The sequence below is a fragment of the Trachinotus anak genome, unplaced genomic scaffold (assembly GCF_046630095.1).
Source record: "Trachinotus anak isolate AG129_WGS33_773 ecotype Australia unplaced genomic scaffold, CSIRO_AGI_Tana_v1 ptg000007l, whole genome shotgun sequence".
In the NCBI taxonomy this organism is placed as follows: domain Eukaryota; kingdom Metazoa; phylum Chordata; class Actinopteri; order Carangiformes; family Carangidae; genus Trachinotus; species Trachinotus anak.
In genome coordinates, this window is record NW_027273858.1 from 13,324,178 (window position 1) to 13,339,611 (window position 15,434).

Consider the following 15,434-nt stretch of genomic DNA (forward strand, 5'->3'; position numbering starts at 1 on the left):
TAACCAGCCATCCTTGTGTTTACAAGTCAAGAGGTTAGAATACACCCTCATCCTCTCATACTGAACCAATGGCAGACATGATGCTACAGTGACTCACGACTGCAAAGTGGTATTACGAGAAGGGATGAGGCTAGCTGGTTAGCTTGCTAATTTCAGTAGAAGAAGTGATAGAAATAGAAGCAAAACAAGAGTTAACACTGGAGCTGCTGTTCATATCTGGAGACAGCTCTTGGTGAGTAAAATGCTAATACTTGCAATATAGCAATAGCAGAACCTTACATACAACACCTTTATAGACCTCTCAAAATAATGAGTAAATGTCATAAACAGATGCTATCATGACAATGCTATTATCAACTTAAAGATATCATTGATAGGGCAAATTTGGTAGCTAATGCCTATTTCATCAATTTCTTATGTAAAACTATTGATTAGTGATGCCTTATGGTAAAGCTCAGCATTGCTATAAGGAGCCTGCAACTCATCTAAAAGATTACATGTTTACAAGTGGGAGTTTTTGTGTTTCATGATGAAAATTTTATTGCAGTGTTTTTTTCACATCACCAAAGTGAAATTGTGAGGAAAAGAGCCCTTGTAATTTGGTGAAATTGTGGGAATAAAAATCTCATTAAAAGATATTAAATATCAGGGAAACTGGCAGGATCGATCCAAGAGTGCCAGTTAAATCCTTCTGAGGGCTATAATCATCCAATTCTAGTTAATGAGATGGAGGCTCTTTCTGAAATGCAGCCAAATCACAGGTGAGAAAAATATTACTTTTGGTTAGTTACCCATGACATCAGCTGCCAAATGATCCATGATATTCCATGACACAGTTCATCCTGCCGGTTGAGATCAGCCATGGTGTTTTCTGGTTTCTGTGACATTGTGGAAAGTATTAGCGCTGAGATGCTGCACTTCAGCTTTAATACATTTCAGTCCGGAAATTGTCCGTTATGAACAGTGGATGCCAACCTTTCTGTTTATCTAAAATCCCATGTTAGGAATGAAAATCACCACAATGCTACCCTCACCGTTGTCTCCTACCCTGCAGGGTCAAAAGCAGTTGTGTTCCAACTACCTCTGGTGGTTTCCATGCACTCTTTAAGGCCAACTTCTTGGTTTTTTTTTGCCATGATGTGAAATCAAATTGCAAAGGCTTTTTTTCCCCCTGTCTCGTTAAACGGGCTTCCTCGTTTAAGTTTCCAGCCTGTGTTCTCTCTGGGGTCTTTACCTGGTAAACAGCAGAAACATCTAAAACAGTGGAAAATGTGCCTCATGGTGTTGCGGAGCACTGCTCCCCTTTGCCCAGCATTTCTGCAGAGGTATTAAACATTACAACCACATCAGTTGCAGACCCCAGACTGAACAACAGTAATGCAATAGATTTAATGAGAGGGAAGACGGACTGATACAGAGAAGATAATGAGTTTTTTATATCATCTAAAATGCAGACGCTGTACTTGGGAAAGTAGGAGCTGACAGGGTCAACTTCAGGTGTCACTTGTAGCTTCCTCTCAGGGTGCTCAGAGGGTGAAGGAGAGTCACAGTGTAGCCTGTACAGCCACACTCCTACGCTCCAGCTATTTGATGTCTTAATAACCCAAATGAATCCAAACAACCTGCTGATTTCCTGCATGGTTTTATCCTTATCCAAGAGAAGCAGAAATTAGCATGCCTCGCTCTCTGTGCATGCATGCATGTCACTGTCTATTAGCATGTACGAGTGTTGGTGCCTGGTGGGTGGAGGAAAAGGATGTTGGGGAAAGCCCTGGTGAGGTGTTTCCTCATGGAATCCCCCTCCAAATGCTGCTAGCTTGTTAGAGTTTCCAGCCACTTAAGAGAGACACTGTTATTTCAATACACACACACACACACACACACACACACACACATACACACATGCTGCTCAGTCACATAACAGCCTACATGAATACGGACGCGCCAAACCATACACAACCTTTTTATGATGAAGAAACAAGGTTGTAATGTTCTTTAATATTCTCAATTTTGTCTTGGCTTGTAATCGGGTTCTGGCTCAACATAGACCAGAAGAGTGGCTACGTAGACCAGACTGTTAAATTGTTTGCTCTCCACAGTAAAGCTGCGTGATAGGAGAATACTGTGAAACTAAAAAAAAAGAGTAACAGCCTCCTTATGTGTTTTACAGCCCGTTATAAGGTCACAGGCACAGAGTGGTCACGGCTCGGTAATAGTTGCATGGCTACGGTTGATTGAAAGGGTCTGATTGATGCTCTCCAATAATGATCTCCTTGTCCCACGCTGTGAGGTTCACTAATTGTTAAACAGACTGAAATATGGGTTTGTACTTTAGCACCGGCATGACGGGCTTTTGACCCAGAACCATCTGTTAGTTTCAGTAAAAATGTAAGGCTTTTACCTGGGACTGTTGGCATCATAGGATTTGTTACATTTGTATGGCTGTGTTCGCAAATATCGTCACAGAAACTCTTGCACATGCATGAATGCATGAACACCAAAACGGACTATATCATTTTCAGGGGCCCCTGCTACTTCTTTTACAACCAGAAAGCTGTGCTTCGACTGGCTATGAAAGAAATTTGATTGATCGTGTATGTGGGTGGAAAGAAGAAAATGACAAATTTATCAAAGTGTTTTTGGCTGTCAACTTGTAGCTTCCTTGACATGTGTGGGAAAATGTCAGGAAGTTAGGTTAAGGTCACACTCATGCACCCACCCAAACACACACACACACACACACACACACACACACACACACCAAAAAAAGCATTAAAATACACACAATTTTGAACACAAAGATGTACACTGATTAATAGCCATTCATACAGTCTTTATAAAACTCTGATAAATGATGCTTTAAATAGGAATTAATGATCTCCACTGTTCTTGCATACATGCACCTAAATGGCAATTTGCATCCACAATGCCTCTTGTGAGAATGAAGATATCTAGCTGTCATCTCACCCCTGGGTATTGTGGAAGCTTTTGTCTTCCCCTGCTTGCAGTCTCGCTTCACAACATCAGAAATAAAAAGAGAGAAGTCACTCTCCAGCACAGATTTGCATACAAACACAGCTTCAAAGTAAACATGTTTTCTATTTCTATTCTACATCCAAACCTGTCAGCACTGTTCTATTAACACATCCCACTGGGACATTTATGCAACAGAACTGCTTGCACCCTTAGCCACGACACAAACTCGTGAAAAACACACATAGATTACAATGACAACCTGTGCTTCAAGATATACACATCTCTATCTTCACCAGTCTCTGGCACGGTCCCGCTGCCCTCTCTTTGTGCTCCAAACAACATCTTCCCGTCTTTAAAGAATGCCTCTGATGGGCCTCTTTGACATGCATTGTTTGTGCAAGAGAATTTAGACCCTCAGTCCCTGGCCTTGGCCCTCATCTGCAATCCAACTATAGGCAGGGCTGCCACTGTGACTAATGCCCTTATAGACCTGTCTCTCTGAGTGTGTGTGTGTGTGGATGCATGTCTGTGCGTGCGTGCGTGTGGGTGTGTGTGTCAGCGAAAGAGAGAAAGTGTGACTAATGCCTACAGAATGGTATTTATACATTAGGGGGCCATTAGTAGTTTAGGCTCCTAGGTGGAACAGCAGGGAGGGAGACAGGCATTGTCGTGGCCCCCGTCACCCCTATCACCGGCAGCTTCACATAGGCAGCGTTCCTGCAGCACACACAGCCATTTTTAGGATGTTAGAGAAACAAACAACAGCTGCCTGAGCACTGGAAAATTTTAAATGAACATGCTACTCATCAAGGGTGTGTCTTTATCAATAATATGCGCACTTGCTCTCTATCTGTTGCTTCTAATTTGCGTGCACACATATGCACATGAAGAGCCTGCCTGCAGAAAGTTTACTCGAACTGAATGTGGTTGCTGATGTAACTTGCCTGAAACTGGACGTAACACTTCACTTCACTGAAGCATGTGCCTGCACTGTACTATGTTCCCTTTCCCCCCCGGTGAAGCCCATGATTGTCACTGTATAATTCACGCTTTGCACAAATCTATATCAGTGCAACTTCAACATTCAAATCAGTAGTTATGGTAGATTGGTGTTGTCTGATTTTAGGTCTGGTTGCTTAATTACCAGAAGGACTATTATTTGTAATGCACCATACATTTCAAAAAGTATTATTATTGCTATATTTTGAAACAGCATTCCACACAAGCACGTCTTTTTTGTGTGTGTTTTATCATTTGTTGTTGGCCACCTCATGGAACAGATATTCTTCCATTTTATCAAGTGCAAAAAAAACCTGTGCTGCTCTTAGTGAAGTGTAAATGTTCAAATCACACAGGTCTCCTCTTATCCTGTTGTTGTGAAGATGTTTTACTGTAAGCTCTATGGTTTCACTTTGGGCCTTGAGAGGCCACAGTGGGTGGAGGGTAATAAAGTAAAAAGAGGAATCAATGAAACAAGCCAGTAGATTTTCTGTATACTCCATATGAATCCTACTCCTCAAGTACATGTCTGATGTGTCTCAAAGACAGTTGGTCCCCTCGCTTTCCTCTCTGGTGCTGGCAAGACAGAGGTTTGAGTGACCATGGATTAAATGGACACTTCAGTAGTGCTTCCACGCCACTGACATATTTCTTGAGTGTTTTTCTGCCCCCATAGAATTCCTAAATTTAATAAATGCAACTTTAAGTAAAGGATCTCAGCACATCTACCTAGTTGTTGTAACAATAACTAGAACTCATTTAGTTATGAATGTTGTCTGATGCCTGAAGCACCAGGTTGCAAGTAGGTTTTTGACGCTGAATAAACTTGTTTCACTATATTTTGTTGAATTTTGTGTATGTTTAGTTTGAGCTTTTTAAGACCAACAGTTTTACGACATATATACATTTAGACAATGTTTACACTCAGTTCCTGACACACAGTGATATTATGACATCATAGTAACATTCGAGAAGGGTCAATGTTTCATTAGAACAGATCACAGTTCATCAAACCAGCAGACAGACAGTTTATTTGACTTCGACAAAACCTTTCCTGTAGCAGTAAGGTTTGTTTTTTAGATACACCACACATTTTCTGTCATTTCTCGTCTGTGCATTTGACCTTGTGAACAGTAAAAGGTGGAACCATTTCCCCTTCACAGTTCACTCTGTTTAGTAGATGCTTTGTGTGAAGTCCATATATATCAGCTGTGAAGATACATTATGTTTCCATCAATTTTAATCTTTACAATTTTACTCTGTACTCTGTACAGAAATCAACAGCTGTTTTAGATGTGGTGGGAGATGAGAGCAGCCAAATCCACAGCCCTCAGAGGAGGTAAGGAAGTTCATAACTATTATCAAACTGGTTTCCTGACTATTAATTCATCTCCATAGTCAGGTTGATTAGCTGCCTTATTCACTGTAGTGGATAATTTTACACAAATTGCTGAGAGAAGAGACACAACCTTTTATCCTGGTCCTGTTAGTACCAGAGCTGTAGACCTGAGACTAGACATCTGACCTGGACTTGTCTTCTGTTAGACAGATTTGTCACAAGGTTTGGGTCAATGGCATTAAACAACTAGATGAGGCATGAAAAGGTAAGTGTTATCTCTCTCTTCATTGCACAGTGTGAGTGAACATGGAGGTTTGAGATGCGGAGACCATACCAGCTCACCCGGAGGAAGATGGATGAAGACCACATCTTCGGGTGGATGGATGATGTGCACATCCTGTTGCCAGGAGAAGCAGAAGGACAGCTGAGCCTCAGGAGGAAGGGCCCCCCAGAGAGCCAGGTTCCTTCCAAGGTTTCTTCCTCTTAGAGGGAGTTTTTCCTTGCCACAGTCGGCAAAAATGCCAAATGACAGCTCTCAAGCAGTGAAATTCTAATTGGATTTTAGTTTTGGGTGACGGCTTGCTCACTGGGGAAGAAGAAACTCAAAAAAATTTGGTAAATTAGGGCTAGATTTGAAAGTAAACCACTTTGCTCCCCCTGCCCTATTGAAGTTAGCATGCTAACCAGCTATCCCCTGTCAAGCTGGACTGTCTCATCACTTTCCGGTAGTGACCAGTCTACCTTGAAGAAGCAGAGCTGGCATATTATGACCCTTGCAAATCCAGTGATGACTGAAGCTCCTGGCAAGCCTGAGAAGTAAACAGCTGTTAATGCTAACATTGGCTTGGCTGGTTAGTAATTTAAAAACTTAATACGTTTTGCTCTTGCTACATGCATACAGTGCTACAGTGGATGCTGGACGCTACTCAGTATCAGAAAGTGGCGAGATGGTCCAGCCAGACCAGGGCTAGCTAGTTAGCATGCTAACATTGTTGTTAACATTAGAGTTAACACTTGAGTTGCTTGGTGTGTGAAGGAAAGAAAATTAATATTTTTCTTTATGTATTGGTTAAAGATGAATTTGATCAAATTAAATTAAATTAGAATAAAAACGAACAAAGTATCTTTGGTCTTTTTTCCAGCTTTTCCAGCATTCTTTTACTTCCTGGTTTGTGTTTGTTTAATTTCAACTGTGAGCTATTGAAGTCTATTCATTGGTATTATTCAGTATTTAAAGATAGTGTCTCTTTATAATTACAAAGAGTCACTGATTATATTAAAGGTAATTTTTACCCACTTAAGGAAGACTGTGGGTTCCAATGGCCCATGTATCAAATGTTTAATAATGCACAAACAAACTTATCAACTATTATTGAAAACTCTGTGTATTACGAGCAAGTAACCAACTGCATTTTCTTTCCTTCTACAATCACCATGACTCTGCTCTGGCAGGTATTATGTGTAGCAGTCTCTTTCCATAATGTTCTCATAGTCTGGACTAGCCCAGACAAGAAAAACAATACCTTTCGGTGAAGGAAAGGCCATCTATTCACAAAATATACCCTCACTTCCAGGAGTGCATTCAGATAAGGTGTTTGTATAACAGAGGCAGTCACTAATGGTATAAGCAGAGAAAAGCTGTACAGACAAAGATAAAGGATGACAAACACAAAAATGTGGCGTGAGCAATATCCTCAAGTGGAACAAGCAACACATGCATTCATAATGATATGAATACAAAAATAAAGAGAATCATAGGGCCTGCCCTTGTAAAATTAAACTCCTTTAATTTAGAACTTGGAGCATCACTGTGGACACTGGCTCTAATTTTGACATTTGGTTAAACTTTGCAAAGGCATGAAAGGATTTCTAAGAGCAGAAATGTGTTTTGGTTATTTTGTGTCATGCACAGTGAGGTAGTACACCAAAGTCAAGGTTTACCCTTCATTGGGTGGGTGGCGTTGGTACACCCAACGTGTGTGTGTGTGTGTGTGTGTGAGAGAGGCAGTAACGAAAGGTGTAAAAATACCATACCGCTCCAAGATAAACCCTGTCTCCCACGGTCTGACATTTACAGAGGCCTGGAGCGTGGGAGTATGTGAGGGGGTTGCCCTGCATCGTACATGCTGTATATGTGTGTGTATGAGGTTTCCCTCCACCTAAGAGAAAAGCTCCATTGATGTAAGATGGTGCTCCTGCCTGTGTCAAGTGCTGACCAGGGTCAGAAGGAAACTCTGGGATTTTCCACAGGTACATAGTTGTATATGTGTGTGTTTGCATGTTTCCCATGTTTGCCTAGAACGGTATGACGTTTTAAAGTGTGTGATTCATGCGTAATTTAGGGGGGAAATCTGTTTTCATGCAGTGGGGCTTCAGGAAGGGGATGGATGCCCCTCTAGAGGCCCAGGGTTGGAGAAGGAGGTCTCAGGGTAACAATGGTTCATAGTGAGTAGTTGCATACACAGGCTGAGGCCCCTTATCACACAGCTTTTAGGGGTCTATTGAAAAACATACATTAAAAAAAAAAAAAAAGCTGGTAGTTTATGAATTTTACTTTTCATGTCTGCTATTGGTACTCTATGGCTTGTATCTGAGGGAGCAAGTGATGTATATCCTCGACAGAAGTCTCAGTGAGTCAGAATAAAAGGTATTGTAATGTAATGACAGCTACACCTCATAACCCCATTTACTGGTATCCCCATCAAATCTAAGAAAAAAAACATACAACAATGAACAGCTAGAAATACATGATGCATGTAAAGTAGCTGTGTTAGTAAGTATATAATACGCACTCTGTTGTGAGCAATAAGATCTGAGTTTGGACACGGATCATCATCATCAGTGATGAGTGCTGCACGCCTATAATTTTCACATCTATAAAATTTGTGAAAACACAAATCTTTATTTCCTTGTTTAAATATCTGCACCATCACTTCTGCAGAATGGGACTAAACCTTTACTAACACAGGAAATTTGCATGTGGCTTGAGTTCATTAAAGAAGAGAGAGAAGGCTTTGAAAAACGTAAGCGGTTCTTCCTTCCACACTGCCATGTTTGACATTTTCATGTCCAACATAAACAGCCTTTAACCATCAGCCTCTGCTCCAGCCTTGTCACCCTTTCCAGCAGGCCCCCGCCAGAGACCTGTCAGGTCAATAAAATATGACCTTTGGCAGTGTACATCTGATAAAGTTCCTCACTTTACGTGGTGACAGCCTGTATTGGAGTAATTTACCGGGCTTCAATAAAGGAGCACTCAGCTCCTTTGCCTCCTCTGGCTCAGTGGTTTGTGACAGGCAAGTGGAGGAGCAGCCCAGTCAGTGACCCGCCATGGTTGATGTTCATCACAATGACACTGACCTACTTAACTGCCATCTCCTCTTGGATGTCAAAGAAATCACTGCCTGACATTTGGAGAAAAGCTTGGTCAATATTAGTCAGGCGTGACAAATAACCTGCACTCCGCCTGATAACAGCAACTACTGGCTACATAAAAGACAGAAGAGAAGAATGACTCTTTAGCACCCATTTCTTATCCTGCATCTCATTCGTGTTGTCTTTCAGAAGGTAGGTTAATTTGCTTACTAAATGCGCTCAGAGCATACACGCATGCCTAAGTAGAGGCCATCAAAGCTAATGTCTCAACTTGAATTAGACACAGATTGATGGTGGTGAGGCAAAGAAGGCTCCTTTGCTGCGTTCTTAGTAAGAGGCAAATGTGGGAGGCAGTGACCCGGAGCAAAGGTCTCATCAGTGCCTGTCCCCATCTGAGGCCCCTCTGCCTGTCAAAGTCACATTTTAATCGCAAACATAATTTGAATTTACACTAATGAATACAAATGACTCCCAGGACTCCACAAGCTGAGAGTAATAAATTATTATCGCTGCTAACAATCGCATTTCTGAAGCCCTTTTTCAATTAGCTGCCCCTGTGGAGATGATCATGGAGGGCCTGCTCAAATGAAGATAAACGACACCCCTCGCAACGCTGTGCGTCTGCTCCTCTGATTTAATAGCTTTCTAATTCAGGAACATCTTCGACGTGACGCGGTGTGAGCATTTTTTTTTTTCTGTCTCCAAGCAGGGCTCGATGAGAAAGTCACTTAATTGAAAGCAGGTGTTAATCAACCTTGCTCTGATGTGGCACATGATTTGGGAGGGAGTTTGACAAAGAGAAGATCGTCCTTGCCACTCAGTGACACAGCCCATTCAGTTCACAAAGAGGGCTTTTTGTTGCTCTTTGCGGTTTTTGTAGTGTCGTCCATTCTGCTCCATTTAAGCAAATATATGAGACATTCTTACATCTGACAAATTGATCTAAAAGGCTACTTTCAAATAGATATATATTTCCATCATGTATCTATATTTAGCAGATTTTGAATTTATTTTTTTATTTTTCGTTACCAAAGTAGCCTCTAAAATAACAGTAGATCGTAATTTTGTTTTAATTTCTTGTGACACAGTTATACTGTTGTTCCCTTCAGTAAAGAGCATCGACAAAACCAAAGTTTATGCCCTTTGACAGGTGCTCATTTATTCTGGCTGCTTGGAGAGGTCACATGATAATTGCAGTGAATTACGGTCGTGGAAAAAGGCCTTTCCTGCGTTCTGTTGATGGACCCACTACTTGCTGGTCCAGAGCATACAAACCAAACCCCTAAAATACAATATTGTTCATTTTTCTGGCCTATGAGTGGGATAAATACACTCTGTTCACTTCATGACACAACTACTTCAGATGTAACTGTGTCATTAAAACAAATCAATGGCTGACATGATATGCTCCACAATGCTCTGCATTGTATCCATGCCCTACATCCTTGCATTGTCTGCACCTGGGTCCTCACTTTATGGCATAGAAAAAAAAATCTAAATTCATTGGAATAAAAATAAAGTTTAGGGTTTTCAAGTACAAAAAAGTTGGTATTTATCAACCATCTCATTCTCCATCTGCCAACCTGGAGAAAGTGGAAATAACAAAAGTTTTTAAAAAAAAAGTAATAAAACATGAAATCTTCATGGATGTGGGTGATCTTCCTCACCCCTCAGTCATTCCCTGGCCTATAAGAAGGGTGTCTTCTTTGGTGAGTGCTTTGGGTGCATTGCATGTTTTGACCATCAATTCAATCAGCAGCTGGAGGATGCAACCCCCTGATAAAGATAAAACAGACATTGAAAGGACTTGTTGTTTGTGACAATAAATTTTGCGCAATGTTAATGTGTTTTCTGTGTTGATTTCATTACAATATGGGTAGGTGTTTCTCCCGTCTCCCTTTCCAGTAGTAAAGAGTTGGTTGTAGAGATCCAATAAAATATGCCACAGAAAACAAAATCTACTAATAAACCAAGCATCAGCAGCAAAACATGCTCCCTGCATAATGCATCTTATTTGTGCCAGATCCTCCAGCAAGACATGATTTGGACATGTCTGGCATTTCCTTCAACCTTGCAATCCACCATCTCTTAAATGGTTTCATGTTTATGAATTCCATAGCACAACGAGAACACTGCTAGAAGCAAAAGAGCTATTTGTATGTTTTGCTACTGCTGCACAGCCAATGTTCGCGTCAACAACTGCTTTGCCAAGAGCTCAGCCATGTGCTTACAAGAAGTTATAATACAAGATTCTCCAGTCGCACCAGAGCTAGCTTGTTAGCATGCTAACTTCAGTAGAAGAAAAGAAGTGATAGAAAGAGAAGCAAAACAAGAGGGTTGCTTTCCACCACTGAAGACAACTAAAAGAATGAATTTGATGCTGAACTCGCATTGTTTCCTCTAGATTGGTAAATAAACAGCTGTTAATGCTAATGTTGGCTAAATAGCAACCGGAAAACTTACAGGTAGCTCCCATAAGCGACTAAAGAAATACATGAATAAAGTACTAATGTATTAGCTTTTTTCTTATGATTTAATCCTGTATGTCAACCTTTCCCCCATTTGGGGGCCGGTATTTCATTAGCAGTTAGACCTTTCTAGCTGTAGCTCTGTGTACGCACTTTCAGATGTGTGCGTACGAAAATACAAATTGACGGCTCGCGTGGTTTACAAGCATTGCCGTCCATATGCAGCACGGTGGGTTTCCATTGCCGTTTTGCACAAAATAGCGATTTTTTTTCGACAGGTGGACGAAACACAAATACGAGTGGTCTACGTTTCCACTGAGTGATGTGATGCAAATAAAGGGTTTTCTCCTCTCACGATATCATTCCAATTAAACGTGAGGACAGATTTCCAGCAGCCTGCCTTTCAGCTGGAACACGCTGCCTGGGGAATGATAAGGCAGGCGCCATGACTTGAATGCGAAAAGTGCTTACTTATCCATTTTGCAAAATATTATTTTGTCCAATAGTCCATTTTTTTTTTTGCGCTGTTTGTTTTTTTATTTTTTAAATTTCCATTTCTCTTTTTTAAGTTCGCTTTGCAAATTGCATATTCAGCAGATTCAATTGAATGCACCTGCTGATATATGAGAGCCCTGTAGTTTACACCTTTGTCAGCTGGTACTTTTACATGCAGATCAGTATGATATCAGTATGATAACAGTAATTCTCCGGAGGTGGTTTGGCTGATCAGATCACAATCTGTCCTCGGTGCATCTTAGGTGCATTTACACCTGTACTTTCCTGTGGTCAAGCACTATCCAATTGCAATCCGATGACCCAAAATGCATTTTAATACCAGGTGTAATAGATCTTAATGTTTGTTTGTGACATGAATTTCCCCAACATGATTTTTCTTTAGCAGCTCTAAAATGGATTTTAATTGAATTAATTTAAAGGTAAATATTGGTATTAATAGCAATTATTGGCCATGGTATTACTTACTACTACTTACTACTGAAATCAAATTTTGTGATATTATTAACCCCTCATACTGTATTTAATAGGTTTCTTAGCCTGTTTATGTACTCTGTATTGTGTTAGTTGTTGTAACATTGTTTTTTTGCTGCCTTCTTGGTCAGGTATCTGTTGACAATGATTTTTTTCTCTCAATGACACTTAACTGGTTATCTAAAGGAGTAGAAGGAAACAGGGAAGAAGATCTACAGAGCTCAAGACCTCCTCCCTCTGCAGATAAAGTCAACTTGAACTTGAGGTGGTTGTTTGTTGTTTGTTTGCTCACAGAGGATAGACATGTGTATTTATAAAACAGAACAGTTACAGACCAAACTGTAATGTCTAATTATGTGTTGTGTAGTTTGTCTCGTGTTGTATAGTTTTCAGATTTAGCCAAAGACAATAGAACAGATCAGGAAATAGAACAAATTCAGTGGATGGCTAACACTCCCAGAAAATTAAATCCTTTTCACAAAGCACCACTGGATGTAATTCCAGACCCTGCTTGAAGCTCATCACAGAAAACCAAGCTCACCCTTTACATAACCAACTTAAGATAATTACAAGTGAACATACAAGAGGAGGCCGTAATCATAATTGGCTTCCTTTGACAAGTCTGAGGTTTTTGAGAGTCGGAAAGCCACAAAAGTGACATTCTGCTCAGAGAGCGGATGAATGGCCCTCTGTGTCTCTGTCAGTGGGCTGTCATCATAGAGGAGCCTATGGGGTCGACTTACAAAGGTCACGATTAACAACAACTCAGAAAAACACATTAATGCTCATTTATTTTGTTGCTTGAAACTCAATGAAATACCACATTTTGGAAGACAGAGACAGTGTCAGTGTTCAGTGTCCATAGTGTAGTACAACTGGTATCTGTAGCACATGGAAATTTTAAGAGGTGTTTTAGGCTCTCTTTGTGTCGATGACATTGTGGTATTTGCTGACTACCACTTTATGTAGTACACAGGTGGATCAACATTACTTTCTCTGCCATCATTCTCCCCGCTCTCATAGCATAATTTTTGGCTTCAGCAGACAGCAGGCAGCTGGTTTGGGCAAAAAAAGCTCCAAAGAACAAGTGTACACGTCCTGTCAAGCACAGACAGACAACAGCACACAGACAAAGTTAGTGACTACAGATGGTAAACAATGTGGAGCATTTAGCATCTTAAGAGCCAAATACTTTCCCCGATGAGTAACTTAAGACCAAGAACAGAGATAAAATGAAAGTGGAAATTAGATTCATCAGGCTGTTAGACACACAGCTCCAGATGAAAGATGATGTGGCTCCATGCCTGAAGGATGGTCAAATGAGTAATTGCTAAAATGTACTTTTAAGTTGATAATATCTTTGAAATATTGATTTTTAAATTTTACAAAGTGTTCAAATAAATGAATTAAAATGAGAATAATCAGAAACACTTGTGCCTTTATATATTTCACATTGGCATGTATTGGCATGTTAAGTTTTTTTTTTTTTTTTTAAACCATGAGGCCTTTGCTGTGCCAAACCCTACTTTGGCCTACTTTATCTTCCAACTTCCATGAATGCTCTTTGGTCTCTGATCGCTCTCCTTTATCAGCTCAAGTTTAATCTCACTGGTTGATCAGCAAACATGAGCTGGAAGAATTCATCCCTGTGTTTTCCTGAGAATCCAAATGGTCTATGACGGGGCCTATTTTGCAAGCATCCTGGAGGGCAATAATTCTCAGCCCTCTTGAGTATAGCTGCAGTGGTGGAGTCACACTTAACCTCTTCAACCCTCAAAGACCTTTCAGGAGAATCATTACGACACATGCATGGCGTGCACCCAAACTTTATCTTAACCCACAGAACTTTAATCTTAAATTCAAGTCAAGATCCAAAAATCTCTATAATGCCAGGCTGAAATGCAGGGAAATGTGCATTAACTGATACATAGGACTATCCAGAGGTTTCCATTTAATGTAATGTTTCAGCCAAATGATTGGGTGTGAATGGTTTCCTCTGTGTAAGTTCAGTGAGGTATTAATACAATATTACATTCATATGTATATGTTAAAGTGACACACTGTGTGAGAAATACAATTTCATGTAACTTTAAATCTATTCAAGGTAGAAATTAAACAATACAGAGATTCAGGTGGTTACATGGATGGAGCTGGACCATTCGCACAAAATAATACAAGACTTGCAGTTAGAAATTCAAGGTTAAATTTGACAGGAGGGGACAGGGAAGTAGTGAAGGAGGATGGGACGAACACTTGGAGGGGGAGGTGGTGGGTAGGTGTATGTGTGTGTGTGTGTGTGGAGGGAATTTGTGGCAGCACATAATTTGTGTGCTATTTTTAATCAGTACATAGAGAAAAAGAAAGCAGGCCTGTGTCAGTGTTACACTGTGAGCCCAGCGGAGAGCGAGAGGATTTACTGAGAGCGTATGAGCTCATTTCTACACGTTCCTCTGGCCTTTAAATCACACTCTCTGACTGAGCAGCTTTCTGTTAATGACTTTACCACCAACTTTGTTCCCAGCTGTCAAACCGCGCATACATGTCGCGAAGACGATATTCCACCCCAATGCTTGGTCATATTCCTCTAATGCAGTCGGTATCAGCTGACCTTGGGGCCCAACAGATTTTCAGTAATCACCTTCCATACTTTTCAATATCACCTTTGAGTCAGTGAGCCAGTCAATAATTCTTTCCTCGTCTTGTGGTCTGAAATCGAAAGGACAACAGTTTAATAAAGTGATACAACCGTAAACGGGAATGGGCCTTGAATCACCATGTTGCTGTCGTTCCTGCCATAACTTACAGCAATAACTAGGCCTGGGTTGGGGAGCAAAGGAAAAAAGGAGGGAGGAGGGTGGGCGACAGGAGTTTGTGTGTGTGTGTGTGTATGTGTGTGATTGGGGCGGATGCAGAGATAGTGCACAAGGGCAGTGGGAGCAGCCAGAGAGAGAAAGTAGAGAGAAAGTGAGGGAGTAAATCTGCTCCGTGGCTTCCCCTAGCATCAGGTTTATATGTGTGTGGAGCGTGCAGTGTGTCCAGGGGTTTCCATGCTGTCACAAAGACCCCTGTGAGACCAGCTTATTTACCCTGCAGTAAAACCCGAGAGGGAGTATACCCTGCAGTAAAAGTGGAGAGGGGACTCAGTGGAATTAGATTTAGGGCCGCCTCCGGCTCTCTGTTCTGTATGTGCCGTCAGGGAAAACCCACTCCGCTGCGCTTGTTCCGTTCAAGTTGAGTTATGTTGTGATTAGAGTCAGAGGGTCAAATGTGTTGTATAACAGACAAACAAG

General features: G+C 41.0%; 1 long non-coding RNA gene across 1 annotated transcript; it reads left to right on the plus strand.

Annotated features, from left to right (window-relative positions):
• Positions 1-530: 530 nt before the first annotated feature.
• On the plus strand, positions 531-11,801 carry LOC139622960 (uncharacterized). The gene is made up of 3 exons (XR_011691400.1): positions 531-5,042; positions 5,250-5,314; positions 5,610-11,801. It is a non-coding gene; the product is annotated as an uncharacterized lncRNA (long non-coding RNA).
• Positions 11,802-15,434: the final 3,633 nt, after the last annotated feature.